Genomic DNA, 23255 nt, shown 5'->3' with positions numbered 1-23255 from the left:
CTGGTAGACTATGGTCCATAGGATCTCAAAGAGCTGGACATAACTGAAGTAACTTAACATGCATGCATGCATGCACAGAACATTCTTGATTTACAATATTATACTAGTTTCTGGTGTACACATAGTGATTCAATATCTTTATAAATTATCGTCCATTTAAAGTTATGACAAAACAATGAGTATATTTCCCTGTACTATACAATATATCATTGTTGCCTATTTATTTTATGTATAGTAGTTTGTATCTTTTAATCCCATACCTCTTTCTTACCCCTCTCCCTGATGATAACTAATGGTTTCCTTTGCTGTCCAATAGCTCTTAAGTTTAATTAGGTCCCATTTGTTTACTTTTGCTTTTATTTATTTTGTTTTGGTGATAGATCAAAAGATCTTGCTATAATTTATGTCAGAGTTCTACTTATGTTCTCTTCTAGGGTTTTACCTTTTCAGGTCTTACATTTAGATCTTTAATCCATTTTGACTTTATTTTTGTATATGGTGTGAGAAAATGTTCTAATCTTGTTTTACATGTAGCTGTCCAGTTTTCCCAGCACCAGTTACTGAAGAGACTGTCTTTTCTCCATTATTTAATCTTGCCTCCTTTCTTATAGATTAACTGAACATAGGTGTGTGAGTTTACATCTGAGCTTTCTATTCTGTTCCGTGATGTATGTGTCATATTTTGTGCCAATACCATTCCATTTTGATTACTGTAGCTTTGCTGTATAGTTTGAAATCAGGCAGCATGATATCTCAAGTTTTGTTCTCCATGTGCAAGATTATTTTGGCTATTCAGGGTCTTTTGTAGTTCATACAAATTTTAGGAATAATTTATTTTACTTTTGTGAAAAATGTTATGGGTCTTTTGATAGGGATTGCATTAAATCTGTAGTACACTTTGTGTAGCATATGAATTTTAACATTATAAATGCTTCCAATCGAAGAACACAGCATACCTTTCCATATCTTTTTGTTGTTTAGTTACTCAGTTGTGTCTGACTCTTTACAACCCCATGTACTACAGCACACCAGGTGTCCCTGTCCTTCACCATCTCTTGGAGCTTGCTCAAACTCATGTCCATCGAGTCATTGATGCCATCCAACCATCTCATCCTCTGTTGTCTGCTTCTCTTCCTGCTTTCAATCTTTCCCAGTATCGGGGTCTTTTCTAGTAAGTTGGTGCTTCTCATCAGGTGGCCAAAGTATTGGAGTTTCAGCTTCAGCAGTAGTCCTTCCAATTAATATTCAAGGTTGATTTTCTTTAGGATTGACTGGTTTGATCTTGCAGTCCAAGGGACTCTCAAGAGTCTTCTCCAACACCACAGTTTGGAAACATCATTTCTTCAGTGCTCAGCCTTCTTTATGGTCCAACTCTCACATCCATACATGGCTACTGGAAAAGTCATAGCTTTGACTAGATGGACCTTTGTTGACAAAGTAATATCTTTGTTTTTAAATGCAGTGTCTATATTTGTCATGGATCTTCTTCCAAGGGGCAAGCATCTTTTAATTTCATGGCTGCAGTCACTATTTGCAGTGATTTTGGACCCCAAGAAAATAAAGTCTCCCACTATTTACATTGTTTCCCCATCTATGTTGTATGAAGTGATGGACTGGGTGCCATGATCTTGGTTTTCTGAATGATGAGTTTTAAGCCAGCTTTTTCACACTCTTTCACTTTCATCAAGAGGCTCTTTAGCTCCTCTTTGCTTTCTGCCATAAGGGTTGTGTCATCTGCATATCTGAGGTTATTGATATTTCTCCTGGCAACCTTGATTCAAGCTTGTAAGTCATCCAGCTTGGCATTTGTCATGATGTATTCTGTATATAAACTAAACAAACAGGATGACAATGTACAGCCTTGACTTACTCATTTCCCAATTTTGAACCAGTCTGTTGTTCCATGTCCAGTTCTAACTGTTGCTTTTTGACTTTCATACAGGTTTCTCAGGAATCAGGGAAGGTGGTCTAGTATTTCTATTTCTTTAAGAAATTTCCATAGTTTTTTTGTGATCCACACAGTAAAAGGCTTTTGGGTAGTCAGTATATGGATCACAGCCTTGTCTAAGTCATTTAAACTACGAGCTATGCTGTATAGGGCCACTACTTTTTACCATTTTCAAATTCCTTCAAATTCCTTTCAAAGTTTGAAATGCATAAGTCTTTCAACTCCTTGGTTAGGTTTATTCCAAGGTATTTTATCCTTTTTAAATGGGATTGTTTTCTTGCTTTCTCTTTCTACTGGCTCATTATTAATGTACAGAAAAGCAACAGATTCCTGCATAATAATCTTGTACACTCCAGCTTAACTTAATTCATTTCTTGGTTCTAATTTTTTGGTGGGAATTTTAGAGTTTTTTATGAACAGTTTTACCTCTTCCCTTCCCACTTGGATGCCTTTTATTTTTTGTCTGATTGCTGTGATGAGGCTTCCACTACTAAGTTAAACAGAAGTAGTGAGAGTGGACATTCTTGTTTATTCCTGATTTTACAGAAAAAGCTTTCAGCTTTCCACCATTGTTGTTGTTCAGTCACTAAGTCCCATCTGTTGTTCAGTCACTAAGTCCCATCTGAGTGTTTGCAACCTCATGAACTGCAGCATGCCAAGCTTCCCTTTCCTTCACCATCTTCCTGCATTTGCTCAAACTCATGTCTATTGAGTCAGTGATGTCATCCCACCGTCTCTACCTCTGTTGCCCCCTTCTTCTCTTGCCTTCAATATTCCCAAGTATGAGGGTCTTTTCCAATGAGTAAACCCTTTGCATCAGGTGGCTAAAGTATTGGAGCTTCAGCACCAGTTGTTCCAATGAATATTCAGAGCTGATTTTCTTTAGGATTGACTGGTTTATTCTACTTGCTATCCAGGGGACACTCAAGAGTCTTCTCCAGCACCACAGTTGAAAAGTATCAATTCTTCAGTGCTCAGCCTTCTCTGTGGTTCAACTCTCACATCCTTACATGACTACTGGAAAATGATAGTTTTGACTATATGGACCTTTGTTGGCAAAGTGATGCCTCTGCTTTTTAATACACCGTCTAGGTTTGTCATAGCTTTTCTTTCAAAGAGCAAACCTCTTTTAATTTCGTGGCTTCAGTCACCATCTGCAGTGAGTTTGGAGCCCAAGCAATTGAAATCTGACACTGTTTCCATAGTTTGCCCATCTATTTGCCATGAAGTGATGGGACTGGATGCCGTGATCTTAGTTTTTTGAATGTTGAGTTTTAAGCCAGCTTTTTCACTCTGTTCTTTCACCTTCATCAAGAGGCTCTTTAGTTCCTCTTCACTTTATGCCATTAAAGTGTTATTATCTGCATATCTGAAGTTGTTTATATTTCTCCTGGAAATCTTTATTCCAGCTTGAGAGTTATCCAACCCAGAATTTTGTATGATGAACTCTGCATATAAGTTAAATAAACAGGGTGACAATATACATCTTTGACATATTCCTTTCCCAATTTTGAACAAGTCTGTTCCATGTGCAGTTCTGTTATTTCTTGACCTGCATACAGGTTTCTCAGGAGACAGGTATGGTTCTTAGATATCTGTTAAGTCCAGCTTCTCTATTGTGTCATTTATGAACACTGTTTTACTGATATTTTGTCTGGATCCATTGATGTTAAGTGCAATGTTGAAGTCTCCTATTATTATTGTATTATTGTCAATTTCTCCATTTATGTTTGTTTATATTTGTGTTATAGGTTTAGGTGCCTATATGTTAATAAGTGCAATATCCTCTGTATTGGTCCTTTTGTCACCCTGTAATACCTTTCTTTGTGTTTTGTGATAGACTTTTAAGTTTATTCTTGTCTGATATGAGTATTGCTGCCCCACTTTCTTGCCATTTCTATTGGCATGAAGTGTATTTCTCCATCCCTTCACTTTCAGTGTTTGTGTCTTGGCCCTGAAGAAAGTCTCTTGTCGGCAGCATATTGAAGAGTCTTTTTATTTTATTTAATCAGCCACTCTACCCTTTTTGATTGAAACTTTTAGACTGTTGACATTTAAATTAGTTATCAATAAGTATTTACTTATTGTCACTTATTATTTATTTTTCAGTTGTTTTTGTTATTTTTTTCTGTTCTTTTCTTCTGCTATCTGTTTCTTCCCTTGTTCGCATAGAATATTTTAATGTGGTACTTCCATGCATTTCACTTCATTTCCATTAATTCCTAAGCCAATTGATGTCTTATCCACTCAGTTCATTCAAATTTTTAGAAAATGTCACCTCCTCAAAGCTATCTTCTGTGATGGGTTTTGTCCAAAATATCAGTCTTCAGTCTTTGTGTTCCTCTACTGTGCTTTATTGCACTTACTTCCTAAATTTACATTATGTGTGCTAAGTTGCCTCAGTTATGTCTGACTCTTTGCCACGCTATGGACTATATAGACTGCCAGGCTCTTCTGTCCTCGTGATTCTCTAGGTAAGAATACTGGAGTGGCTTGCTATGCCCTCCTCCAGGGGATCTTCCTGACCTGGGGATCAAATCCATGTCTTCTATGTCTCCTGACTTGGAGGTGGATTCTTTACCCCTAGCACCACCTGGGAAGCCCAAATGATCTAGGAAGAGATGAAACTCTGTGAAACCATTCATACAGAAGTAGATAAAGCACACAAATTCTCTACTGATATGGATACTAGCTAGGAGAATGAGGGAGAGAGAGAAAAAAAATACATGTGTGTGTATATATATTTACAAGTGTAATGTAAATATATATATATAGACGTCTATATATGTATAAGGAGAGAGAGAAAGATATGCACACACACACATACATATATCTTTTCCTCATTCTCTTAGCTGGTATCCATATCAGTAGAGAATTTGTGTGCTTTATCTACTACTATATGAATGATTTGCAAAGAGTTTCATCTCTCCCTAGATCTTTTCTTCTCCAATTTTTCTTCTGCCTAGCTCCTTTTCATTCTTAATAAGTCAGTTAATTCACAATTTTTGGGAAATCTTCTCCAGGGTAGAGCTAGGAAAGGATTCTAAGGCTTCATAAAACTCCATTTTCAATCCTTATCATGGTACTCATCACATTATACAGCGCTTTTCTGTTTCTCTAGCTGAGCAGCACACAGGCATGCTTTCTGGCGCTTGGCTATATTTGCCTCTGAACCATTTCTCCAGGAAGAGTCCTTGAGAAGAGCTCCATCTCTCTGCAGTTAGGAGGAGACTATGCCTTCTCCTTCATGTAGAAGAAGAGCTGCCTTTTTCTTCTGTGGCTAAGAATCCCAACTCTCTGCCAGAACTCAGCCATCCAATCCACAGAAAAGCTGGATTTTGTCTACCATATTGTGGTGGTTGTCATGTGAAAGCCTGTGAAACTGCAGGAAGCAATAAGCACCACTGAATTGTGAAGGGAAAGAAGAGCTGCCTGGATAACAACGCTGTGGCTACTGTAATGACTTATATTAGAGCAGAAGGAAACTCCAGTCGTGTTTTAGTCTGTCAATTTTTCTATTATCTTCAAGACTGAGCATGAAACATTCATTATAACATATCCTTATTGATTCAGCTGATGAAAATATATTGATATTAATAACATGAAGCACTAAGGCGCTGGAGATAAAACGATTGAAAATATAACATGTTTCAGAATATTTTTATGTGGTAGTTCCATGCATTTCATTTCTATTCATAACTAAGCCAGCAATTAGGTAATGTAGGAATTGCCTCATCAAGCTATATAACCATCTTTATTTAGTACTTACATGATTACCTAGAAGAAATAGTTTGATTGGTTGTTACCAATAGAGTTCACTTTGAGGGCCAATGAAGAAAATCTGTTCAAAATGACTAACATTAAAATCATGGAGCTGGGGTTTTAAATAGCTTACATACAGTCACTAAAATTAATATTCTTTTGGGGTATTTTAAATATTGTGTCCTCTTCAGAAGTTTCAAAAGTAGAGCATCCTTTGTTTTTGCTTGGGGATCTAACTTAGGTCCTTGTCTTTTGATATTTGGACTATTATGATAAGGCATAGGAAAATAATTTTTTTCATGTATTTTACCTGTGGCTTCTCTTTTACCTTGGGAAGCATTTTTTTGAATCATTTTCTTGGCTTATATTCAATAAGATGAGATTGTCAGCAATAGTGAGCTCACTAAGATATACAATGTCAAAATATACCATTGTTTAATGCATTGCACAAAATAATTATAAAAATCATGATTTAAAAAATCGAAATTCTAATGACCTTCAATCAACTTCTCTCACTTTGTCATATTGTTTTCTGTTTTTTATTTCTATGTGTACCTATTCTATGCCTTCGTATTTAGAATGTCATATGTGTTTAGAATATGTATTAAAATGGCATTCACAAAATTTTGTATTTTGCTTTATTCTTTTATCATTTTACAAATTTTCTCGCTTTTGGATTAATTTTATAATGGCAACATAATATTTCATATAGTTCTATAGTTGTCTCTTCAATTTTCATCTTGTAAATAATATTTCAATGGAAATATTTGTGTCTACTTAATAATATATAAATTATGTCTATGTAATATACTACACAAAGTATAGTTTCACATACTTTATTCTTTTATTAAGGTATTCCTGTGAGTAATCTTACTGAATCAAATTTTATGAAATTTTTAAGCCTCATAAAATATATTTCCAAATTACTTTTCAAGAGGATTTGACAAATTAAATTTTCCCTAATGGTGTATACGGAGAAGGCAATGGCACCCCACTCCAGTATTCTTGCCTGGAAAATCCCGTGGAGGGAGGAGCCTGGAAGGCTGCAGCCCATGGGGTCGCTGAGGGTCGGACACGACTGAGCGACTTCACTTTCACTTTTCACTTTCATACATTGGAGAGGGAAATGGCAACCCACTCCAGTGTTCTTGCCTGGAGAATCCTAGGGACGGGGGAGCCTGGTGGTCTACCGTCTATGGTGTCGTGCAGAGTCGGACACGACTGAAGTGACTTAGCAGTAGCAGTAGCAATAGTGTATACAGTTAAAAATATATTTGATCAGGATTATGGATTTTACTTAAACTATTTGTTAATGTTGCATGTGATAATTAATACCCTGTTTCGGTATTTTTGGTGGTTTCAAAGATATTAAATGCTTGTTTTGCAATTGTGTTTTTCTCTTATATGAATTATCTTTTCATATCCTTTGTTTACTTATTGAGGTGTCGGTACTTTTTGTGTCAAATTTTATGTACCTTCATGCTTCCTGGAAATATTTTCTTAGTCTTTTGTTTTCTTTCATATTTTAGTTATGTTAGTCTTTATTGTACCAGGGATTTAAATATTTATTCAATTGAATCTGTAGATTATTTCTTGTTTACAGTTGTCATTCCTCTAAAGATGGGTATAATTTTTTTAATCCTATAGTCTGTTGATTTCCTTTGATTAACATTTCATATTTGCCTCAACATGTAAAATTTGTTTTGGTAAAGGGATGTGATTTTTAATTTATATTACGGACTTTTATTCTTACATCAATCATTAAATAACACAAGATCATTTAAAATGCCCTGTTGGCAGTATTACATTTTTGAAGCTTATTTGATAATATGCATTGTTGAGTCAGTTAATGTTCTAGGCACAAGGAAATGAAAAATGATAATAGTGTCATTTTGATCATTAAGGAGTTCAGAGTTTAAGCGAGGAAGGAGGTTAGGGAACAGTTCCTACATAGCAATGTTCTGTATTTCATACTGACCAGTGAGTCACAATGCTGGGAAACAAAACTCTGTTCTCCTCCTCTTTTGATTTTCATCTCTTTCTGTCACTCTCATTTGTCTTGCCTTTTCTTTTTGTCTGGCTGCTCCTGCATGCTCTTTGGCTTGCTTCTCTTCCTCTTATCCTTTGCCCTTTCCTCTCCCTCCCACTTTTCTTTCTTTCCTTCCCTCTTTATTTTTCTTCCTCTGCCTCCTTCAGCACCACTTTCTTTCTCCTATGTCTCTCCCAGTACCTTTCCTTCACCCATACATTCAGAAAAAAAAAAAAAATTGTCTCTCTCTAGAGAGACATGCATTTCTAAATCAATGGTAAGACAATCATTAAAGCATGGTCTTAGGAGCTAAGCCAACAAGAATTCAGATCTTTGGCCTTATCTCTACCAGTTGTATCAACATAAGCAATTGCAGGAAGTCCTTATTTTTCTTAGTTCTGATATCCATGAATTTAAATTCCCACAGTTTAACTTACTAATACTAATCATTCAATGACATGGTTCAAATTTAAATTACTCAGCACGTTGACTGTGACTTTCATAACATAAAATTCCCTACTAGTTTCTCAGACTACAAACTGAAGTGTAAATAATAGATGGACATCATGATCAGTGACCTGTTATATGACTTCTTTCAAAGCCTGTTGGTGATTGGTCACTGTTAAATAAAAGCATCTCATTCAATTTACACAGAAACAGAAAGTGTGTAGTTGTGTTGACTTCTTGTATTATAGTGATAAACCCATATGAGTTTTTACAAAAATGAATAATCAAAAGAGGAAGTTGACCAGGAAAGATGAAAGTAAAGTAAAGAAATAAAAGTGAATCTCTGGAAATGAAATTTTAAATAAGCATAAATGGCAGAAGCCAACACAATGTTGTGGACCAATTATCCTTCAATTAAAAATAAATTTAAAAAGGAAAAAAAATAATTAAAGTGGTAAAGAGACAGGAAAAGTAAAAAAAAAAAAATATAAAGAACTGATCTTGAATATACTGACACAGCCACTATTCAAGAGACTTCAGATATACAGTCCAAGGAATTTAGTGAAGATGAACTTATGGACAAAAATGAGGAAATGGTGTTGATGAAAATGATGTCAGCAATAAACTTTACATTAAAGGAGTTCTTGAAGATATTTCACAATGTGAAACAAGCAGAAGATGAAATGTTGGAAGCTCACCAAAACAGAAACACAGTGTGACAATTTATAAGACATAGAAAAGATGCTCACTCTGTATCATAAGTTATATAACAAGAAGGAAAGCACTATTCAGACTACTCTTAATACAATTTTTTGAGAAATAAAACACTTTAATTCTCTTATAGTGTCCTAAATAAATATTAGTTTTATTATTTTCATCCTGCTATACATTTATAACAGACACTTTAAGAATTCTTAGCATTTTGAGAAAGATTTTTAGAGGTCTCAAAATAATAGTAATATGTCCCATTGATTATTAAGATTGTTTTGCAAGGTTTCTTGTATGATCATTTTTATGGCCCCAAACTAGCACTCAAAGTGGCAACTGCCTTTTCTTAACTTTTCTAAAGTTCAGTGTCTCTATCTGTGAAATGAAAGAGGATCACTCATAGGAATATTGTGAGAGTTAAATGAGATAATGATATAAAGTGCTTGGAGCAGCTGGAATTTGGTAAACTTTCAATAAAAAGTAGCTATTATTACTGTTAATATCATTACTAGGTCGAAAACAAGTAAAGCAATATGGCACACCTCTACCAAGTAGAGTTTAATGAAACTCTTATTATTTGAGCTAAATAGCTTGTGCAAAATATCAAAATTAAATGAGAAAACATAACAGTGAATTAGTAAAAAAGCAAATATTTTTCTAGCCATCATGAACCTATGTACCCCCAACACCCAAGATACTCACTCCAAAGCAATCACATTGTCAGTCTGATAATAAAATTAAGTGCTTAAACTCATCTTCTCAGATTTGCCTAGTCTACTTATTTAAGAAAGTTCTAATCTTCTTTGTTCAAACTTTCGTTTCTGTTTTCTTTTTGTACCAAGAAACATTAGTATGGAGACGGTCAGAAGTCATGATTAAAACAGTGGGGAGCTGTGATGGTTGGAAATGTAATCAAATGCATTTTACAGTATTTCTACAGAAGCTCATCATTATTCTCTGGTTGAATTGTGCCCACCTATTTACAAAAAAATCAGGGATTAATGAACACAAAGGAGTGAGCATTTCATTAAAATCTATGTCAATTTAGCCTTGTTTTCAGACTTTTTCCTATTAACATTTTTCATGCTAAATATGGTCAGTTTAATATTTTAATGCTTTCTCTAATTTAGTCTGAAACTGTTACTTTAAAAAAACAATGTAGCTTTCACAAACCAGGGAAAAATACAGAGCATTCATAAAGCCTTCATTTGTGATTAAAACTGAGGTTTCTCCATTGCCAGTGACTAAGTGCACATGCCTGGGCATAGCACTAAGGTCTATCTTTTTTGGATACCATCTTGCTGATCCAACTTCATCCAATAATCCACCCTATATTTTAGCCCCTACATAATTTCCTTCCTGTTTTCCAAACAGTGTTTATTCTCAGCTCAGTGTCCTTACTGTTGCCTTTTCCTTGTTTAAATGTCCTTCCCTCTCTTTTCTATCCAAATGACGCCCACTCTTTAAAGTCCAGATCAAGCCACAACTCTCAAAGAGTTCTTCCTTGCTGCTCCTTTTCCCACCATCCTGGACTTTTCCTGGCCTTTTCTAATACTTATTGTTCATCCCAGTGCCTTTTGAAATTGAGTCTTTCAAGGACTTGTTATATTGCTCAATTGCAGTTTGAGTTTCTGGGGGGTTTTGCAATCTACTGTCAATTTCCATTTAGTTTTTAACCAGTTTTATGCACACAGTTTGCTAATATGGCTCTGTGAAGGCAAAGGCTTTGTTTTGTCCATCTCTGTATTCTATAATGCCTAACAAATAGTAGGAATTTAATAAATAATTATTAAATAAGCAAAGAAACAAGTAGGTATGATTTAGCATTTTAAAAATGCTGTTCAATCTGATTTTTCCCATCCATATGGGGAAATATGTCTCCCTTAATTATTCTAAAACTATCCATCATGTATCTCTTTTCAGTCTTTTTGGGAGACAAACTTCTCAGAGGGCTATTTCAACAAACTGAGTAACTATTACATAGCATCTCACAAGCCCCTTTGTGTGGGTTCACAGGGGACTAGCATTCTTCTTAGGCATGTTTATTGAGTCCTGAACCACAATAGAGCTAATTTTTATTTTAAATTACTTTAAGATATTACACAATCAATTGAAATGTGAAAATGTAATAAGTCATTTTTTGTTCCACACAATAAAGTTACTAGCTGAAATATATATGTATATTTCTTTCTGAATTGATTGGCTATTTTCATATCATTAAGACATAGCATAAACACTCTCTAATCAGCTAATTCTAAATGACATTATCATCCTAAATTTACAGCCACAAAATAACAGTAACAGTAAGCCATTCTGTCTTTTTAAAGTTAAATATATTTTTCAGTAAGTGCATATGTGTTTACTATATATATATACATATATATATACATATACCACATATGTATATATATTTTATATATATCCTTGTGTCCATTAACACATTCTGCTACACAATTTCTCCAGAAAATACTATGTATATTGATATAAATATAAAAAACAGAGAAAGAAAATTTAAACTTCTTTGATGTTTTATAGTCAGGAAAGAGTAACAGACAGACTGAAATTTAAAAGTTAAAAACATGAGTTTCTGGGGGACCCCTGAGTGGACATTTGAATGTTCAGAGGATAACAGGTAGGGAATGTCTAGGGTGGGATGCTCAGTCATGTCCAATTTTTCATTCTTTCTTACTTTAATACATTTAAATTTAATACATTTAATAAAAAGAGGAGAGAGGATCTTCAAAGTTTTTCTGAGTTGAATATGTCTGTGTTAGTGAAGTTGTATTTGACGAATGAATCAAGTGTAACTATAATCAGGTATCTATCTTGTCATAAATTGCACCTTGTCCTAAAGGATTCTCAAATTGCCAATCAGTCAAACCCCATTTAAATGATGGCTTCCTGCCATTTCACACATGTCAGCCATGGCAGAATCATCCAGCTGTGGCCCAGTCTTAGCTGGTTGATTACGTCACGTGCCTTTCGGGATCTTTGTTAAGGGTGCTGCCTCACTGGCTTGATTACCCACCCCATGAAGCCACAATGCTCAGCTTGCGGGGTAACTCGAGAAGAAGAAAATGTTGTCTCTTTTTGTGCTCAATCAGAATGGAGGAGATAGATGACATTGAAATAGAAAGTTCATCTTGGTCAGACAAAAATGAAAATGACCCTCTCTTTGACTTTATGTGTTGGGAGTCTGCACACGACTGTATAGATTTCAAAAAGACACTCTTAATATTCTAAGACATTTGTAGGACAGCTTTATACAATTATCATGTCTTTTTCTTTCTTTTTCCCTCTGTTTGAAGCTATTGAAACCAGGCATTTCTGATTTATGAGGCCATTCCAGGTCCACAGAACACAAAGTCACGAGATTTAACATAGTTAGATGGTCTCTCCAGTATGCTTCATGAGAAAGTGCTAATCTGCTTCTCAGGTCAAACTATCACTCACCCCCACTACGACCATGCTCAGTAAGGACTAAACTGGAATTCTGAAACATTCCCAGCAATTTTTGATCTGTCACTTAGCATGAACCCCTACTTCTCCAAAGAAATTCAGCAGAGCTTAAACTCATTCATATTCACTTGGTGCACTGCAGTTTTTTGGTGAGGCGACAGCAGCAGGGAACTGCTTGTAACATGCTTTTCAAAAACTGATTATAATTCAGGAATGGCAGTGAAGATTCTTATGGAGCATAAGAAATAACATCAATAACCTTTCTAATTACAAGGAAGACTAATGCATTGACTGAGAAAATCACTGGAAAGAAGGGCTGAGCTGTTCCTTGAGGCTGTAGCTTTTCAGTGAGCGAGCAGAATGTGTGCAGAACATGTCTCTGTGCAGAGCAAGAGAACTCCAGCCTGAGCTGAAGGGAAAGAGTGCCTGGGTCCAGTGAAGCAGTCTTGGGATGGAAGTTTACATCTAGAATTTGAAGCCTGGCAACATGCCACAGCTAAACTAAGGTAGAAAACCAGACAGAGAAGAGCCATAGTTCTCAACTGGTTTTCCAAGGCCTTCAAAATTGTATTGCCAAATTTTAATTAATGTGCAAAATTTACTTTAGCTGCAACCAAAGATATATACAGTTTGGCTATGTACAAAATGACTGTACATTAGAACACTGAGTTGTGTAGCAAGCATAGAGAGGCTATGAAATTGTCTGCCATGTTCCAATGAATATGCAATTGTCCCTTGTTAGTGGCTTAGTCTCTTCTTTTGCTCGCTTTAAAAATATACTATTCACTGGGAAATGCTTATGCCCTTCTCTTTCTTATACAGTCTTGGGCTATCTTTGCTTTGCCTGTGGCTTCATTTAGCATCTAAATAGGGATGACTTCTTTCAGGTCTTTAGTCTGATTCTGCCACTTATTACCTCTGAGATTAAGTAAAAGGTGCCTTACCTATAATGAGTGAATTACAGCATCTGTCTTAAAGAGTTGATATAAGAATAAAATAGTATAGGTAAAGCAACTGCATGTAGGCAAGTAAATAAATTTGAGTATTACTATGGGTGTATATGCCTCCAGGCCAGTTCCTTGGCCTCAGATTCCATATTCATCTGTCTCCCAGACATCTCTGTTGGTTACTTTATACACTTATCACCGGTCATGCCCACATTTAACATTTTCTCCAAAACTTTTTCCACATGAATTCTCTGTCATCAGTTAATGACTGTCTTATGAACTTAATAGATAGGTTAATCAAGATCACTCTTGATTTCCTTCCTTTCATTCACCACACTCAATCAATCATTAACTAACTTAATTTTGAGTCTGAACCCTCTTTTCCATCCCTTTCTATCACCACCTTACTCAGGATCTTTGCAGCTGTCAGATTACTCTAAAGTCTTCCAAGCTGGTCTTCTTATTTCAAGCCTTGCTCCCCTCAAATGCATTCTTGACTCTGCTGCCAGATCAATATAAGTGAGAGACAAAACTGACCATGCATTTTCTTGCTTAAAGCCTTAGAGGATCCTCAACTCCTACAAAATAAAGAACATCAGAGCACAGAGTATAAGGTCATCTTCCTACCTCTCCAGGTTTGTCTTCTTTCATTCCCTGCTGTACACAAACTACTGCTCTCTTACAATGAAGGTATTTCTTTCCCCTGAACAGAGCTTGTCCCTTGCTCTCTGCTCGGTAACACTGCTTCCTCTGTATCTTTGCCCATTAACCATTTCCCTTCTGTCCTGTATCTTTAGTTTCTCTCTCTTCTCACTCGTTCCCTCAGATCATTTACATGTTCTCATGTATATAATCTTCACCAACAGTCCTATGTTTCTCCTCTTCAATATTTTCTGAGAGAGACACCTACATGTATGGTTTCCTTCAACTCACTTCTCTACCATCCCTCCTTTCAATTCAACGTGGCTTCCTACCTTACAAACTAGGTGAGCCCACTGCCTCCAGAGGCTGCATTCAGTGCATGTCTCCCTGTCTTTGACTTCTTGGCAGCATTTGACACCACTGGTAAGCAGCTTCTTCTAAAACCCTCTATTCATGATATCCTGCAACTCCTGGCTTTGCATCACTTGTTTGGCATCTTCATTTGTTTCCTTACAAGATGTGTCTTCCTTTACATTTCATGTTTCTCAGAGTTCTATCTTTTTAGTCTTTCCCTGGGGGATTTCGTTTACTCCCATCACCTCAATAGCTATTTATGTCCTGACAACTCTTGATGTCTGTCTACAACCTGAGGTCTCTTCTAACTTTCTACCATGTAACCAGTTGTCATCTAGACATTTCTACTTTGACATTTAAGTGATGCATTTAACTCAATATGTCCCAAGTGAACTCCCATATATTCTTCTTTCCAATCTTGAATACAAGCCTAATGACAGGGAGGTCTTTGAAATACTCAAAATGTTTTATTTTCATTAGAACAGTGCCAGGAATTTGGTGGGCACTAGTTAACTCTCTGTTGAGTGAATAAAGGACAACTTTTTCTCTATGAATAATATCATATACTTACCTAGGCAGGAAGTTCAGTTTCAATTTTGCCTCCTTCATCTCCTTACTTTCAAATCAATTATCAGTTCACTGATTTTACTTTTTAAAGAAATCACAAAATTGCTGAGCTTGCTTTACTTGTTATATGATTTGTTAAATTCAACCCATAGTACAAGAGGCCAGTTATGATGTAGACCCTTCTTGCTATTTGCAGCCTGTCTCTGGCTCCAGTTTGTTCCTAAAGAAAAATCAAGAAGATCATAAGGTACCTGATTCCAGCAGATTCTAAACTGTGAAAATTCACATGTTTAAAATTTGTTGTAGGAAGTAGTGACTATGTTGTTCTCAGAGAGCAGTTTTTATATGTAAAAATCATCAGTGTCAAGAGAGTTTTTCTTTAAATCTAATATGAGGTATTCTTAATGTACTTTACACTCATGTTCTTTGTAATAGAGAGGATGGTCAAAATTAACATTTTTTATTGTAATGTAAAACCAGGATTTCTCTTAGAATCCTTGGCCACCATGATCAGAGAGAAGATCAAAGGAAGTTTAGATTTATAATAACAATGGTTAACATGTATTAAGTATTTACCAATCACGAACTGAGCTAATTCTTTTTTAAATTTTTTTTATTGGAGGATAATTGCTTTACAATTTTGTGCTGGTTTCTGCCATAGATCAACATGAATCAGCCATAGGTACACATATGTCCCTTCCCTCCTGAAACCCCTCCCATATCCCTCACCATCCCACCCCTCTAGGTGGTCACAAAGCACTGGGTTGAGCTCCCTGTGTCACACAGCAAATTCCGACCTGCTATCTATTTCACATATGGTAATGTCCATGCTTCCATGTTCTTCTCTCAATTTGTCCCACTCTCTCCTTCTAATGTGTCTGCAAGTCTGTTTTCTATGTCTGCATCTCCCTATATTAGGTCAGTTATTTCATACTCTCCTATAATTCTTGGAAAAAATAAGTACAGTTATTTCCATCTTAGAAAGCTGGGACAGAGAATGTGTATATAACCTGGCAATGTGCATACCACTAGGTAATGACAACCTGAGATCTCAATCAGTTTAGAGCAGTGTGGAGCAGTCTAGCTTTACATTCTCTGCCTAGGCCCTGCTATAATACTTTTATAAATGACAAATTTACTCCAAATAAGGTTGTTATTTCATTTCAAATCCATGATTTGTGCTTTTAAAAGCAGAGCTAGAAAATATGCCCAAGAAACGGCTACATAAGAAACTGATTTTTGGAAGAGAAAAGGATGGTCATTAATCTAAAGCATTCTTTTCATAACCTACAAAACAAACCATATTCACCATTAATACATCATGAGTACCTGTTGTCAGGGGCTGCCTTAGGTTAGAGATGAAACCAATGGGAGCTCAATTCTCTGTATTAAGAAATTTGTGCCATGTGCTTAATGGGTTTATATCCTAGGGAAACAGTTGAATCAAGTTTTTGCCACATACTCCACATACTATGATTGTTCAAGAGCCTGAAAGAATGTTGGGAGAAATACAATAAGCCAAAATATAAAATTCAGTATTTTCATTTTTGAATCTCAGGGCTATAATTTGGGAGGGAGAAAGACCCACAACCAAAGTGGGCCCTAGCCCCTTTACCTTATAGAATGTAATGAATATGACTCCAAATATGAAACGCTATGTCAAATACTTATAAAAGCCAACCAAAATCAGAATAATTCTCAAAAATAAAGTTATACCATAACAGTCTTTCAAAATGTTTCTGTGGCATCAACAACCTGAAGGATCAAGTTCATTGTCTCTGAAATATTACTGGTATATAAAACCGTGTGTAATTCAACCCCAACCAATATCTCCAGCCTCATCACCTCCCTCTTTCCATGTTCTTGTCAAAATCCTATCTCTTATCCCCGTAAATAATTGCTACTTTGTGACAAGAAACCATACTTTTAGATTTCTGTGCTTTTGAACATCCTGTTTCTTTTATCTAAAGCTATGCTATCCAGTAAGATAGCTAGCTGCTAATGATTTAAATGTGACTTAAATTTAATAAGATTGATAAAATGAAACATGCAGTTCCTTGGTCACACTATGCACATTTTCAAGTATCCAATAGCCACAGGTATCGGATAGTATGGATGTAGAACATTCTCATCATCATAGAAGATTTTAATGGACAGCCTTGCTTTAAAGTACCTTGATTTCCTCTCAGCTCTCAACTTCTGGGCTCTTCAGAGCCTCACTTATTTTCAAATTTCCACTAAAAAGTGACCCCCTTTGTGAAGCCTTCTCTGATGATTCCCTGTAAGCTATTTCCTGTTGCATTTTCTTATACCTCTGCTACACTGCATTTCAATTCTGTATATATATATATATATATATATTTAATGTGGTTATTTTCCCCACTTGAATACTAGAAACATGAGAGAAGGGACTTTACATTCTGGTCTTTATATCCTCATCATAGTTCCTGAACTATAATAATGATCTTTGGATGAGCAAATGGTTTGGGATTAAAGATAAAAGTCCCTGATCTCATTCTTTTTCTGTTTTCCTCTAGAGGAGGAAAGAGAATGTTGTATAACCTTTTCATGGTGTTTCATGGAAGGCTGAGAAAGTAGGAGCCCATCTTTCTGACCCATTTATGAATCTGAATTCATAAGATATGCTGGGCCCAGGGGACCTGAATTCATTGCAGTCTGTAACTCTTCCCTGATTTCTGACAGAGGAATGTGGAGTTGGAACTGATGATGCTCTCTAATTATTCCCTCAGTCCACATCCCTGTATGGATGTACCTTAACTTCTGCCTTATCCAATATTCTGCAGCACAGCTTATATAGATTTTCAAGGGAAAGGCTTCTACATGTAAGATACCAATTAACCTCTGCAAATGCCTCATTTCCTAGAAATTTTATAAAAGAAAAAAGTTTAATTGTGTGGTTAATATGGAGCAATTTTGTAGCAGTCACAGCCTCTGGGACTATAAAATTATGTTTGTGTGCTTCAAAAGAGCATAATCTTTGACTGTTTTTATTCCAATAAAGTAATCAGTAGAAACAGAAAAAAAAAAGATTCATAATGTAACATAAGATGTTTTAAAAGTTATGAAAAGAATAATTTCCTTATCCCATGGCAGTTCAACACAAGGAAACTATAGAAAGCTATGAATAGATTATGAAAATTCTTTCTAAAAAGGAAAAAAAATCCATTTGTCATGCTTTCAGGGAAGTCTCTTAAATAGACTAGGGAAAGTAAGTCAGCCTTGTATTCAGAAAGAGAACAAGCTAAAGATACTGCAGGACTAATGTTCAAATCTCAACCCAGCCAATACACAGACCTTCCTGAATCAGTTTTGTTGAGAAAAAGAGATTCTGGCTTATGGTCTGCTAGGTATAGAAATAAGATAAGCAGCATTAAATCTCTGCTTAATTAATAAAATAAGGTGAATAAAAATTTTCCAGAGATGCACTGACACAGTTTTTGGGTAAGATCAGATGCTCTTCTTTGGACAATTCACATCAGAATTACTGAAGGAGGCTGGTGATTGTATTAGTTTCCTATAGCTGCCATAATACGGTACTACAAACCAAGTGGCTTAAAACAATAGAAATTTATTTCACAGTCTGGAGGATAGACATCTGATATCAAGGTGTCAAAGGGGCCATGCTCTCTCTTTTAGCTTCTGGTGGTTGCCAGGAATTATTAGCGTTGCTTGGCTTGCAGCGACATAATTTTAATATCTACTTCTAAAACCACATGGCCTTCATCTCTGTGTGTATGTGGTGTCTCAGTATGTGTGCTTATCATTGATCTCCTTTATTTATCAATGAAATATTAAAGGCGAAGTTTTTAAAAACTTTATTTTGGGGGAGTTACTTTTTTTTTTTTTTCCTGATAGCCTTGTTTCACATTTCTGGATTCTTTGTAGTTAGATTACCTAAAAATTCTATATATGTGAGGGGAGGCTTAGTCCTTATCAGAATGTTATAGGTAAGAAAGATGTCAAAGCAGTTGTAGAGGTATTCTAAAAATAAGGTCTTTGTGCAGGTTTAGGGTCTTTTACAGTTATGAGGCCTGGAGATGATATTACAACCCAGGAAATGTTGAGGGGAGGGAAGTAAAATATTCTCTTTATCAGCATTATTTCTAATTCTATTACTTTATTGGATCACTTTCTGTTGAAAAAAATTCACAAATAATTTAAAGGTTTAAAAAGTTAAGCATATTAAAATTGAGTTAAAAGGAAATAAAAGAGTAAGAAAATAAGGTATTGACTATATTTAGAAATAGCCCTTCTCATTATTTATGACACAGGCAGGATATTGAAATGGAGTCAAACCCAGGGTCCAATTCTGTGATCTTTCACAAAGATCTTAACCCATTGGTTTTCTTATGTGTAATATGGAGCTTTAATACCCTCTTCACGGGTTTGAGCTGAGGATAAGATAGGATGCTATTTATAATGTTCAGTGTAGTGTTTGTATGCTCCTCTCCCGTACAGACTCCAGTGATTATGGCTGTTTCACTGATCTTCCCCCTTAATAGTTTGGCTCTTCACATATGCTCAAACATCTCAATTTCAGAAGGCCCACCTTTAACCAGATCTTTTAGTTTATGTTACAGAGAAGCAGATACAACTCTCTGGAGCTTCTCCAAGTGCTTTTCCCCAAAGAGGGGAGGCTGGCAGCAGGACAAGGCCTCTGGACAAGTGAGGTATCAGGATGCAGAGTTGAAAAGATAAGGAATTTTGGCCCCAGAGAGGGTAGAAGAAGGAGGTAGTCTCTGTCTTTCCCAGGGAAAGAATCAGAGAAACTGAATTTATCCAAGCTCTCCTAGTCTCTACAAGCATAGGTAAATCTCTTAATCTTTCTAAGCAGTTTGGGAATAATATATAAATTGCTTATCTTAGAGCAATCATGATGATTGAAATAAATAATGCACATGACCATAATGTTTAACATAGAAATCTGTTTTAGTTAGAATACATTTTGGCAGCTACAAAAAGTGAATTAAGTAAGATACTGGACTGGTTTTTTTTTTGGAGGCTAATTACTTTACATTATTGTATTTGTTTTGCCATACGTTGACATGAATCTGCCCCAGGTGTACATGTGTTCCTCCCTCCCCATCCCATCCCTCTAGTTCATCCCAGTACACCAGCCCTGAACATCCTGTATCATGCATCGAACCTGGACTGGCGATTTATTTCACATATGATAATACACATGTTTCAATGCCATTCTCCCAAATGATCCCACCCTCGCCCTCTCCCACAGAGTCCAAAAGACTGTTCTATACACCTGTGTCTCTTTTGCTGTCTCGTATACAGGGTGTTCATTGGAAGGACTGATGATAAAGCTGAAACTGCAATACTTTGGCCACCTCATGAGACGAGTTGACTCACTGGAAAAAACTCTAATGCTGGGAAAGGTTGGGGGCGGGAGGAGATGGGGACGACCGAGAATGAGATGGCTGGATGGCATCACCGACTCTGTGGACATGAGTTTGAGTGAACTCCGGGAGTTGGTGATGGACAGGGAGGCCTGGCGTGCTGTGATTCATGGGGTCGCGGCGAGTTGGACACCACTGAGCGACTGAAATAAACTGAACTGAACTGATACAGGGTTACCGTTATCATCTTTCTAAATTCCACATATATGCGTTAATATACTGTATTGGTGTTTTTCTTTCTGGCTTACTTCACTGTATATAATAGGCTCCAGTTTCATCCTCCTCATTAGAACTGATTCAAATCTCTTCTTTTTAATTGCTGAGTAATACTCCACTGTGTATATGTACCACAGCTTTCTTATCCATGATACAGAACAGTCTTAAATAGGCATTTATTAAATGGGCATTTATTAAATACTTAAGTAAATGCTTAAGTATTAACATTTTGTCACTCTATGTTATAGAGGGGTTTCGGGTTTTTTGTTTGTTTGTTTGTTTCTGTATTCTTAATCATATTTTTCCACTCCCACTTGGGAATTTTGGATGCTGTGCTCCCATTGCTTAATGTTTTCTGTCTTCTTCAACTTACAAATTGATTCTTTATTCTATTCAGTTTTATAAACATTTAGTGAAAGTCTACAATATTAAGTAATATGGATACAGAAATAAGTATAAGCTCCTTTGTTCAGGAAGTTAACTGCTTTGAATGCATAAATAAACCAATATCATGATAGTCCACATTTTATAACTAAAAACACGTCATTCCCCAAATGGAGGACTATTCCATTGCAAACCACTAAAGTACTGGAAACATTTTTCTGAAAGTGAGTTAGAAATGTATTTCAAGGAGTTTGTGCAGTATAAATTTTAGCTGTCAGAAAACTAGGATAAATCATAAAGTGAATGCACTGTACTGCTACCAAGGGCAAAATCTTATTGAAAATGGGCTGCTTTTTGGGATCTACCAACTGGATCACACAGTAAATGCAAACTGATAATCCATCATTGATGTCTCCACTTACCAACAACATCACACTTTACTTATATAGCTACTTGTGACTAGAACCTTACAGGATTTTCGTTACTCAGTTGAATGCTCCCATTATCTCACTGGACTGACTGAATGTTTTCTTTTTGTCTGTGACCCAGGGGGAATGACTAACACAGAACAACATCAGCCTAGAAGTCCAACAAGAGGAGTTCAAATTAGGTTAATTTAATGTTGCTAAGACTCACTCAAGAAATCTAGAATTATAAAGCAGGAAGCAGTCACTTTATTAGCTAAACATTGTCACATTCAAACCTTGCAGAAATGAGACTGCCGTGTTGGAGAAGACTCTTGAGAGTCTCTTGTACTGCAAGGAGATCCAACCAGTCCATTCTAAAGGAGATCAATCCTGGGTGTTCATTGGAAGGACTGATGCTGAGGCTGAAACTGCAATACTTTGGCCACCTCGTGCGACGAGTTGTCTCACTGGAAAAGACTCTGATGCTGGGAAAGGCTGGGGGCGAGAGGAGAAGGGGACGACGGAGAATGAGATGGCTGGATGGCATCACCGACTCTGTGGCATGAGTTTGAGTGAACTCCGGGAGTCGGTGATGGACATGGAGGCCTGGCGTGCTGTGATTCATAGGGTCGCGGAGAGTTGACAGGACTGAGCGACTGAACTGAACTGCAATGGTAATATTTTCCATTATTTTCGTTATTTAGTTTCTGACATGGGGCCATGTAAAACCAGAAGCTCAATAGAGACCTCTAGCCTCACTGGGTGAATAAATTCGGGTTTACAGTATCCCTTAAATAAACATATGACTGTGATTCCATAAATTGACCTATATACAATCATTATGCAGCTTGTATGGTAGTCGATGTTTACCTGGTTCCTTAATATTTTCTAAGTCATTATTTTAATTTTCCTTACTCCTCTACAGATGAAGCATTGAGAACAAGCTTTTCCATGAGCATCACTCTTTAAAGGGCTCTGTTTCTGCCAAGATTAAGGATAGGAAACGTCCCCTCCAGATTTTGTGAGATTCTTACATCTGGGACATCGTTTCTGTGGATATGGCAGCTGGTACAAAGATACAGTCTCCTTCCTTTTTCTTTGGCTTTCAGGACCATCCAGATTCCTAGTTCTCAGCCCTACAAGAGTTACTACTTGAAACACATATTTTGTAATATTTACTGAAATGAAATTTCACCCATAATTTAAAAAATCAATAATATTCTCTAATTAAACAGGAACTTAGAGGAAAAATAAGAACTTATTATAAAATAGTATAGATTCAAATATGTAAATATGGGGAAATGACTATACTAGAAAACAAAATGAGGTAGTCCGGTGCATTTGCATGAAGAATGCTGTGAATGCAGCAGCTACAAATGTTTTTGACACAACTTTGTCACATTGGTTATTCAAATACTGTGAGTGATGTTGTCAGTGACAATCTTCTCAAGTGATGAAAAACTCTTGGTACAGGTCCAAACAAAGTAAAGTATAGTCTTCTTTCAAATTACATGATAGTGCATTCCAGGAAATACAGCATATATTGAAATGAAACTGTGCAAAAAAATACTTTGAACTTACACATAATACAAAGTTAGACTCAAAGATTGGAAAGTTATCAGTGGTTTTCTTTTCTTATATTAATATCAAAAGGATATTCAAAAGTCATGGACATGGGACAAATATGGAAAATGAAGTAATTTCTTTTTGCATATGACTGTTCTGTGCCTTGTAGACTCTCTAGTACCCCTAACCTGTTTCTTAAATGCCTTTATGACTTCTTAGTAACTGTGATAACCAGAAGAGTGTCATAAATTTTCAAAACTTAATGTTTAGAGATCTACTAATTAGTCAAAAAATAGTAAACAGAGAAGAATCCTAGGAAGACGGTAGTAGGAACAATATCACTTTTGAATTTCTCTAAATTCACCCACAAAAATAGACAGAGGTGCTAGA

This window comes from Moschus berezovskii, chromosome 14 (assembly GCF_049115385.1).
Source record: "Moschus berezovskii isolate FMDL1 chromosome 14, NW_MosBer_1.0, whole genome shotgun sequence".
NCBI classification, from domain to species: Eukaryota; Metazoa; Chordata; class Mammalia; order Artiodactyla; family Moschidae; genus Moschus; species Moschus berezovskii.
Note: the sequence above shows the minus strand (reverse complement) of the source record.